The sequence below is a fragment of the Salvelinus fontinalis genome, chromosome 5 (assembly GCF_029448725.1).
Source record: "Salvelinus fontinalis isolate EN_2023a chromosome 5, ASM2944872v1, whole genome shotgun sequence".
NCBI lineage: Eukaryota > Metazoa > Chordata > Actinopteri > Salmoniformes > Salmonidae > Salvelinus > Salvelinus fontinalis.
Window position 1 is genome coordinate 36,415,857 of NC_074669.1, and position 10,510 is coordinate 36,426,366.

Sequence of the window (10,510 nt, forward strand, 5' to 3'; positions counted from 1 at the left end):
CTGAAGCTAAGCAGGGTTGGTCCTGGTCAGTCCCTGGATGGGAGACCAGATGCTGCTGGAAGTGGTGTTGGAGGGCCAGTAGGAGGCACTCTTTCCTCTGGTCTAAAAAATATCCCAATGCCCCAGGGCAGTGATTGGGGACACTGCCCTGTGTAGGGTGCCGTCTTTCGGATGGGACGTTAAACGGGTGTCCTGACTCTCTGAGGTCATTAAAGATCCCATGGCACTTATCGTAAGAGTAGGGGTGTTAACCCCAGTGTCCTGGCTAAATTCCCAATCTGGCCCTCAAACCATCATGGTCACCTAATAATCCCCAGTTTACAATTGGCTCATTCATCCCCCTCCTCTCCCCTGTAACTATTCCCCAGGTCGTTGCTGCAAATGAGATCGTTTTCTCAGTCAACTTACCTGGTAAAATAACGGTAAAATAAATGACAATTGTGCGTTGCCCCATGGACCTCCCGGTTGCGACCGGCTGCGACACCGCATCGCAGTTAGCACTGCGATGCAGTGCCCTAGACCACTGCGCCACCCGGGAGGCCCCCGATTTCTATTTTGTGAGCTAGGCAGGCTACTGCCTGGGAAGGTCTCCCACTCAGAAGTACGCGATAGGGAGGGGGGCGGAGGTAGGTTGACCTCAGGTCTCCCCACTGGAAGCCCGAGGTAGGGGGAGCGGGGGAATCTATCAAATAGCGCACCTCTAACTTTGTACAGCACTAATGCAATTAGTAAAATCAGTCACACTACAAAATGCTACCAAATAAACCACAATTCATAATACTGTGAATATATAGTTTCACAGACATATTGTCTGGGGGGGGCTGAAGGGTGTGTTCGCGTAGGAAGCCATACAAGCTAGAACCGCCACTGACCCACACACATACAAAGTGGTATCACTGGCGGGAGAGCCTCCTGTAAAATAACAAGTATGGAGTAGAAGTAGAGCAGGCTCTCGGGAAGTCCTCCTCAAAGAAAAGCTCTTCAGAGTCGTCAAAGAGCATCCACTTCCCCTCGTACTGCAGCAGGCTGCTCAGGGCCTGCTCCGTAGACACCCCACCTCCAGCCCCCTCGCACCCAGTCACAAGGACCTCCTCAGCCTCCTCCTTTATCCCTCCATTACTACTGTGTCCCGGGGCCCTGGAAGTCCGTCTGGATGATCTGGTGGTGGTGTTCTCTGTCCCAATAGAGGCTGCCTTGGGTTGGCTGTCTGCTTGTTGCCCCCAAGGTCGTAGCTGGACAGGCTCCTCTGGCCCCCCCAGCAGTCCCACCCCCTCTGAGGCCTTCTTGGCCCCCAGCTTGCTGGTTATTGTGGTGCTAGCAGAGTTGGCGTTAGCAGAACCATTTTGTCCTTTACCTTTGAGACTCTAAGACACTTCCCCGTCATCATAATCCAACACCTCTTCCTTGGGTTGCGGACCATGCAATTTCCCACCACACTCCTCTTCCTCTCCGCTCTGCTTCTCATCCCCCTCGGGCAGACGGACCTTGGTGTCCTTGAGGTCCATCATCCTGAAGTAGGTGGTGTACCGTCTGCTGGAGAGGGTGACACCGCTGTGAATGACCACAGCAAACAGCTGGTAGTGCTGCCCTCCGGTGGCTGAGAGGTGCATGCACCACTCCTCCAGAGAGCACTTGAAAGGGGTCAGTAGGGGGGTGTTCACCTTTGAGAGGCCGGCGTACGGGTCCATCCTGAACAACACAGAGAGAGAGAGCGTCAGTTTACACATGCTGAGTAGCTTGAGACACAGAGGTTACAAAGATGGTTGTAAAACAAACACTGAACTAATTTTAACACACACTGAACCTTACACCTTCCTTTTTCCCTCAGATCAGCTTACCAAGTACTGTTGTATAATATGGTGTTGCGCTTCTGTGTTATATCATATCTGATTGTGTGTTGATGTTGTATGTAAGTGACAAAGTATTCATCCACTGTAACTAGAGTAAGAGCAAAACCAAGCAGACTTGAGACAGAGGGCATTATAAAGGACGGAGAAGCACTTGAGGTGGACGGTGACGACCTCCTGGGGGGTTTTATCAAACGGCAGACTCCTCTCAGCCTCAGTGTAGTGGTGGCAGATCTCACAGAGGTACTCTCCTACGATCCTCTCCACTGAGGCAAACTGGGAGATGGCCCACTTCAGAGTTTCCAGCTTGGGGGACTGGAGGGGTGGAGAGCAGAGCAGAGCAGAGGGGTTAGAGTGAGATGGTTGTAATATGAGAGGATATACATTGTGGAGACTGTTGCTTGGGCTGATCTTTGAAACAGCTTGTTTAAGTGGTGACTGTTCATGTATGTGTGACCGTGTGCTAACTTGTGTGTGTGTGTATAGTACAGTCACTAGGCTGCACGATTGCCGTATTAAACAAGAACCCTGTGTGAGTGTGTGTACACACAATAACACCCTGTTCGTCCGCCTGCACTGGGACACTGATGTCCTGGAAGTCTTCTCTGCTCTCAGCGTGACACTCACATTTCAGACAGCGTGTCCTCAACACCAGAAGGCCCTGGAACAAACGCTCCATCAGGTCCACACCCAGGCACTCTGGACAGGGGAGAGGGAAAGAGCAGAGTCCGGATTCAACACAGTAATAGACAAAACATAATGGCTAAAGCAAGGGTACAAAAAAATGCGACAGACAGGACACGGTCGATGAAGTGGATTTCCAACGACATGTACTCGACTCTGACCTCACTTTCACTTTTAGCTTTCTCCTCCGCTTCCTCTGTTACCTTCTCCCGAGAGTTTTTCCTGTGTTCCCCACCGTTCTCCTGAGGTTGGTTACTCTGCGTCTCCTCCTGGTCAGGTTTGGCTGTCTCTGTCTTCCCTCCTGTGTGGCAGCTAATCCATCTCATGCTCATGAACTTAGAGAAGATACTGGGCTGCTTCCCTGAGGACAGCCAGCTCAGCTTGGGCCTCTTCTTCACCTCTGACTCTTTAGGGGCCACCTCTCCTTTCCCCTCCACGTCGCTTTCCTTCTTCTTCCTGCTTCTTCTCCCCCTCTTCTTCGCCTTCGAATTTTGGCGCTACAGTGATGTCACTGGAGGACTTCCTCTTGGGTTGGGTGAGAGGTTTCCCGTTTTCGGCTGCCGATACTGACTCCTTGGCCTGCCTCTGTGTCACTCTTTCTCTTACTGCTTGTTTGACCAAGTGAGATTTCTGAAGTTTTGGCCTGCTCCTCTGTTGCAGTTTGTTTTGGTGCCCACAGTGGTGGCAGTGCCTGGCTTGACCTCTGACATCATCATCCTGGTCACCCTCCTGTTCCTTCCTGATGGTCTATGAGGCCTCCTGCATGTATCCCAGGATGCATTGGAGCACTTCCTGGGTGTAGTGGTGTAGGTAGCCCTCGTATTTGGGATTCAGCTGAATGTAAAACACTAATTAGAGTCAGTCAAATATTGAATTTAATATTTATTTATACTGGTTATTCTCATTGAGAATCTTTTTTTTTTTTTTTTTTTACTTCTAAAAGAGACATATCATATACCTACCCCTCTTTCAGCAGTCAGGGGGTCCAGAAGAGGTGGTGCTGATGCACATGGAGTTGCTGGATAGTTTCCACAGTTTGATCACCTTAAAACCTCTTGAGCCTATGGGGGCGCCATTTCGACTTTGTAAAAATGAGTTCCCAAATTAAACTGCCTCGTACTCAATTCTTGCTCGTACAATATGCATTTATTACTATTGGATAGAAAACACTCTCTAGTTTCTAAAACCGTTTGAATTATTTCTCTGAGTGAAACAGAACTCATTCTGCAGCACATTTCCTGTCAGGGAGTGAGATTTCAGAAATCGAGGTCCCTGTTCTGAGGTCAGTTTATAAGTCCCCATGTAAGCCATCGGGCTACATGCACTGCATACGTCTTCCTCTAGATGTCAGTAAGCGGGGAGAATTTGAATGGAGTGGATTGCGCAATCTGGGACCCTATATATAGACCGTGGAACGGAAGTACCGGCGTCCTGCAAACGCTTTCGTTTTAGTAGTTCTATATCTCCGGTCATGTTTTTATTCGTTATAGGTGTTAAAGACATCATAAGGTAGTTAATTTAAACCGACTTATAGCAGTTTATAGCAGTTTATTGCGATTTTCTGGGATTTCTTTGTCATGCGCTTTCACGAGTTGGACACCTCTCCAGTGGGTGGCTATCGTTAGCTGCTATTTCGACAGGAGAAGAGGAGATCTTTCAACCAAAAGACGATTGTTCTGGAGAAAGGACACCTTGCCCAAGATTCTGATGGAAGCTCAGCTAATAGTAAGCAGTCTTTATGCTGTTAATTCGTACTTATGTTGACAAATGTCAAATAATAATTCCGCCATGAATTATGGAGCGGTCTCGCTTTAGCGCACGCTGTATTGCGCAGTAACGTTAATTTTAAAAATCTAACACAGCGATTGCATTAAGAACTAATTTATCTTTCATTTGCTGTCCAACTTGTATTTTTTAGTCAAGTTTATGAATAGTTTTCGATTAGAATAGGTGCCTTTCCCAAGATTTCTCCTGACATTTTCTTTGCAGCTTGGCTACTTTTCTCATTGTATAACCACGATTTGTGCCGCTAAATATGCACATTTTCGAACAAACTCTATATGCATTGTGTAATATGATGTTATAGGACTATCATCTGAAGAATTCTGAGAAGGTTAGTGAAAAAATTAATATCTTTTGGTGGTTTATACATTATTGCTGTGTTTGGCTTGAATCAATGCTGTTGTGATGTTTGCTATTGTGGTAAGCTAATATAACGCTATATTGTGTTTTCGCTGTAAAACACTTAGAAAATCTGAAATATTGTCTAGATTCACAAGATCTGTGTCTTTCAATTGCTGTACGTTGTGTATTTTTAAGAAATGTTTTATGATGAGTAATTAGGTAATACACGTTGCTCTCTGTAGTTATTCTAGTCGCTTTGGTGAGAGTTGTGATTACTGGCTGCAATGGTAAACTATGATTTATACCTGAAATATGCACATTTTTCTAACAAAACATATGCTATACAATAAATATGTTATCAGACTGTCATCTGATGAAGTTGTTTCTTGGTTAGTGGCTATTTATATCTTTATTTGGTCGAATTTGTGATAGCTACTGATGGAGTAAAAAACTGGTGGAGTAAAAAAAGTGGTGTCTTTTGCTAACGTGGTTAGCTAATAGATTTACATATTGTGTCTTCCCTGTAAAACATTTTAAAAATCAGAAATGATGGCTGGATTCACAAGATGTGTATCTTTCATCTGGTATCTTGGACTTGTGATTTAATGATATTTAGATGCTAGTATTTACTTGTGACGCTATGCTAGGCTATGCTAGTCAGCTTTTTTACTGATGGGGTGCTCCGGGATCCGGGTTTGGGAGGAATTAGAGGTTAATGGAACAGCTCCAGTCCAGCTACCTACTCCTCCCTGACAAGTTCACTGACGGAGAGCTGGCCAAGCCTCCACACAAACTACTCAACACACTCAGTTCAGACCCCAGCCCAACTACAAGTCCCTGCAAGACTGGGTCACATTCATTAGGCAAAATGTTTAAGAATGTTTGGATATAATGGTTGTGTAATATAGAGAATGTACTTAGGTTTTTCTTCATTTATAGAGGCAAGGAGCAGTTTCACTTTTTTATAAAAATTGTTTGCTCTTTTGTCAGTAATAAAGTACAAATACTGTATCAATAGGTCTGTATAGCAGCAGATCAGGTTTACAGTATTTGGGTGGTACAGCTAGCTAATCAGGTCTAAAAATAACAGGGATATAGGCCAAATCTGAAAACTAAGTGAATATATTGATAAAAGTCACCTTGTCCTAGACAGATTTACATGGTTATCAAAACATCATGCCAGGGTAAGCCTACACAAAGCACAACCCTTATTTGAAGTATTTCTAAATTCCCCTATGGAAAAAATGAATGGTGGAAAAACGATTGGAAACATTTCCCTGTTTGACCTCTAGGTTTTATGGGTATTTGCATAGAGATGATCAGGCTGTTGATTGTGGCCTGTGGAATGTTGTCTCACGCGTCTTCAATGGCTGTGCGAAGTTGCTGGATATTGGCGGGACCTGGAACACACTGTCGTACACGTCGATCCAGAGCATCCTAAACATGGTTAATGGGTGACATCACAGGAGGTTGGTGGCACCTTAATTGGGGAGAATGGGCTTGTGGTAATGACTGGAACGGAATCAGTGGAACGGCATCAAATACTTTCCGGGCCTTATTCGGGGCCATTATTATAAGCCGTTCTCCCCTCGGGAGCCTCCACTGGGCAGTGGTGTAAAGTACTTAAGTATTTTAATATTTTTAATACTTTTAATATTTTTGGCAACTTTTACTTCACAACATTCCTAAAGAAAAGGATGTACTTTTACTCCATACATTTTCACTGTCACCCAAAAGTGCTCGTTACATTTTGAATGCTTAGCAGGACAGGAAAATTGTCTAATTCACACACTTATCAAGAGAACATCCCAGGTCATCCCTACTGCTTCTGGTCTGGCAGACTCACTAAATATATGCTTCAGTTTGTAAATTGTGTCAGAGTTAAAGCATGCCCCTGGCTATCCGTAAAATAAAATAAAAAACTAGAAAATGTGACCGTCTTCTGAAAGGATTTATACTTTTACTTTTGATACTTAAGTACATTTGAGCAATTAGATTTACTTTTGATACTTAAGTATATTTAATACCAAATACTTTTAGACTTTTACTGAAGTCGTTTTTTTACTGGGTGAGTTTCACTTGAGTCATTTTCTGTTAAGGTATGTTTACTTTTACTCAAGTATGACAATTGGGTGCTTTTTTCATCACTGCCACTGGGTGACATGTCTTGTGAGTATGCAGGCTTTGGAAGAACTAGGACATTTTCACCTTACAGGAATTTTGTACAGATCCTTCAAACATGGGGGTGTGCATTATCATGCTGAAATGTGAGGTGATGGCGGTGGACGAATGGTACAACAATTCTATCAGTTCGGTTGCCAGAGACGCGACCCAGTCGTTAACTGTTTTTGTTCCTTTTATGGACACGACCCATTCGTTCGTTCTAAATGTTGAGGGCTGGCAACGTTCTTATCCCTTGCTTGTTAGCTAACCAACTACAGCTAACTTAGTCACATCAAACAGTGCAGCCAGAATAACAACAAAGTAGCTGCATTTGTTTACGAAAAAAGTATTGTTAGTCGTTCTGGATAAGAGCTTCTGCTAAATGACTAAAATGTAAATGTTTAAGCTATTTTCTAGTGAAATTTATTTGGATACATCCATAACAATGAGCTAATGAAGGGAGATTTCACCTGGCATAGAAAATGTGCTCTTTCGTACAAATCTCCACCGTTGAAAACTAAATGTTAGTCTAAAAAAAGTCTAGATGTTTTTTTTATAGTGGAGATCAAGTTGATACAATTTCTGGCTGGGCTGATGAGACAGTGGATTGAGCAGTCAGATGGAAGAGAGTAAATAGGCATTTTAACGTCATATATTTAGCCAGTGGTAACTTGTGGAATAGACACAGGCTGGAATGTGGTTTTAACCAATCAGCATTAGACCCACCCGTTCTATAAAAAAAGCATAAAGGCAAAGGAGGCAGTGCTATATCATGAATATAGTCACAGGTAAATGGGTTGACGAACAACGCCATTTATCTGTGACTCTATTCACGATACAGCACTGCCTCTTGTGCCTTATTTCTTAAATCAAATGGGTGGTTTGGATCCTGGATCCTGATTGGTTGATATACTGGAGTTATGCCATGTCCCACAAAATGCCATGACGTGTTAATGTCATAATTCCACTGTCCTGCAGCCCATGCAGGAAATTCATAATCTTTATCTCCCTTTGGAAGAAATTGTCTTCAAATACATTTTCCATGCTACTATTTGGTTTGCAACAGTTGGGGGTTGTATAAACCTACCAGTCTGTCTCTACGACATTTGAAACGATACATCATTTTACAAATGCGATCTCTCCCATGCAGGGCCGGTCCTCATATTAGGCGGCTGCCTACGGCGGCAATTGAATTTGGGGCGGCATTTTGGCAATTGGCTGCCGCCCTCTGGCGCCCCAGCCACCAGCTCATAGCCTTTGCTGCAGATCCCCACCCCATTCCCACTTTTCCCGAAGTTCAATCCCACTGTCCTTGGTAGCTATGGTGATGTGTGTGTTTATATGGGTATATCCAACTGTGATTTTTTTTTTTAAATGAATCTGCCAATTAAATGATTGTATTGTTTTTTTATGTTTATGTTTGGATCCTGTTAACGTTAGCTAGCTGCTACTACTAGTGGGGGTATGTACCCCAAAGGGGCCATGGATTACAGGCAACATCCGCACTGAGCTAAAGGGTAGAGCTGTCGTTTTCAAGGAGCGCGACTCTAACCCAGACGCTTATAAGAAATCCCGCTATGCCCTCCGACGAACCGTCAATACAGGACTAAGATTGAATCCTACTACACCGGCTCCGACGCTCGTCGGATGTGGCAGGGCTTGCAAACTGTTTCAGACTACAAAGGGAAGCATAGCCGCAAGCTGCCCAGTGACACGAGCTCAGATGAGCTAAATGACTTCTATGTATGCTTCAAGGCAAGCAACCAGCTGTTCCGGACAACTGTGTGATCACGCTCTCCGTAGCCGATGTGAGTAAGACCTTTAAACAGGTCAACACTCACAAGGCCGCAAAGCCAGACGGATTACCAGGACGTGTACACCGAACATGCGCTGACCAACTGTCAAGTGTATTCACTGACATTTTCTACCTCTCCCTGACCGGGTCTGTAATACCAACATGTTTCAAGCAGACCACCATGTACCTAAGAAGACCAAGGTAACCTGCCTAAATGAATACCGACCCATAGCACTCACGTCTGTAGCCAGGAAGGGCTTTGAAAGGCTGGTCATGGCTCACATCAACACCATTATCCCAGAAATCTTAGACCCACTAATTTGCATACCGCCCCAACAGATCCACAGATGATGCAACCTCTATTGCACTCCACACTGCCCTATTCAACCTGGACAAAAGGAACACCTACGTGAGAATGCTATTCATTGACTACAGCTCAGTGTTCAACACCATAGTGCCCTCAAAAGCTCATCACTAAGCTAAAGACCCTGGGACTAAACACCTCCAACTGCAACTGGATCCTGGACTTACTGACGGCCGCCCCCAGGTGGTAAGGGTAGGTAACAGCACATCTGCCACGCTGATCCTCAACATGGGGGCCCCTCATGGGTGCGTGCTCAGTCCCCTCTTGTACTAAATGTCAGGAGTTTAAATGTATTTGGCTAAGGCGTATGTAAACTTCCGACTTCAACTGTAGCTTCTCAATTCTCATGTGTCTTTTCAGGTACCCTAATCGAGAAAATGTCTTCCCACCCTGGGAGCAGTGGTAGGGCTTCTCTCCTGTGCATATTCTCTCATGCTCCTTCAGGGTCCCTAACCACCTAAAACAATTTCCACAGTGGGAACAATGGTAGGGCTTCTCTCCTGTGTGTGCGTTCTCTCCTGCCTTTTCAGGTCCCCTGACTGGGTAAAACTCTTTCCACAATGAGAGCAGTGGTAGGGCTTCTCTCCTGTGTGTGTTCACTCATGCTCCTTCAGGTTACCTAACCACCTAAAACTATTTCAGCATTGGGAGCAATGGTAAGGCTTTTCTCCTGTGTGTGTCCTCTTATGCACTTTTAGGTTCCACAACTCAGTAAAACTCTTTCCACACTGGGAGCTGTGGTGTCGTCTCGCTGGTTTGGACGTCTCTGGGTCTGGTTCATCGGAGGGACTCTTCCTGTTATCATCGTGAGTGTCTGGTCTCTCATGCCTTTTCAGGTTCCCTAACTGGGTAAAACTCTTTCCACACAAGGAACAATGGTAAGGCTGCTCTCCTGTGTGTATTTTCTTATGCTCCTTCAGACTCCCTAACCACTTAAAATGCCTTCCACACTGGGAACAGTGGTAAGGCTTCTCACTTGTGTGTGTCCTTTCATGCGTTTTCAGGTCCTCTGGCCGGGAAAAACTCTTTCCACACATGGAGCAGTGGTAAGGCTTCTCTCCTGTGCGTATTTTCTTATGTTCTTTCAGACTCCTTAACTGGGTAAAAGTTTTTCTACACTGAGAGCAGTGGTAAGGCCTTTCTCCTGTGTGTGTTCTCTCGTGCTTTTTCAGCTTCCATAACCACTTAAAACTCTTTCCACATTGGGAGCAGTGGTGTGGTATTGCTGGTTTGGATATCGCTGGCTGTGGTTCCTCTGAGGGACTCTTCCCGCTGTCAGGACGAGAGTCTGGTCCCTCTCCTGCCAAAGACAAATCGAGAATTTAGTTCAGAAAGGAAACACTACACATTTGTTTAACCATTTATTATGAAAGAGGAACAATACATTAGGTCTTGACTAGGGATGTGCACGGTATTCGAATACTCTAATATCCGAACGGATGTTAGTATTTGAATACTTGTGAGCATTCATTTTTGCAACAACAAAAAGGTGACATATTTTAACACTGAAAAGTTTTCTAAATTAAATGAAGA

The 10,510-nt window shown here is 44.7% G+C and overlaps 1 pseudogene; it reads right to left on the minus strand.

The window, feature by feature from the left end:
• Positions 1-825: 825 nt before the first annotated feature.
• On the minus strand, positions 826-6,224 carry LOC129856082 (ubiquitin carboxyl-terminal hydrolase 1-like; annotated as a pseudogene).
• Between the last annotated feature and the right edge of the window lie 4,286 nt (positions 6,225-10,510).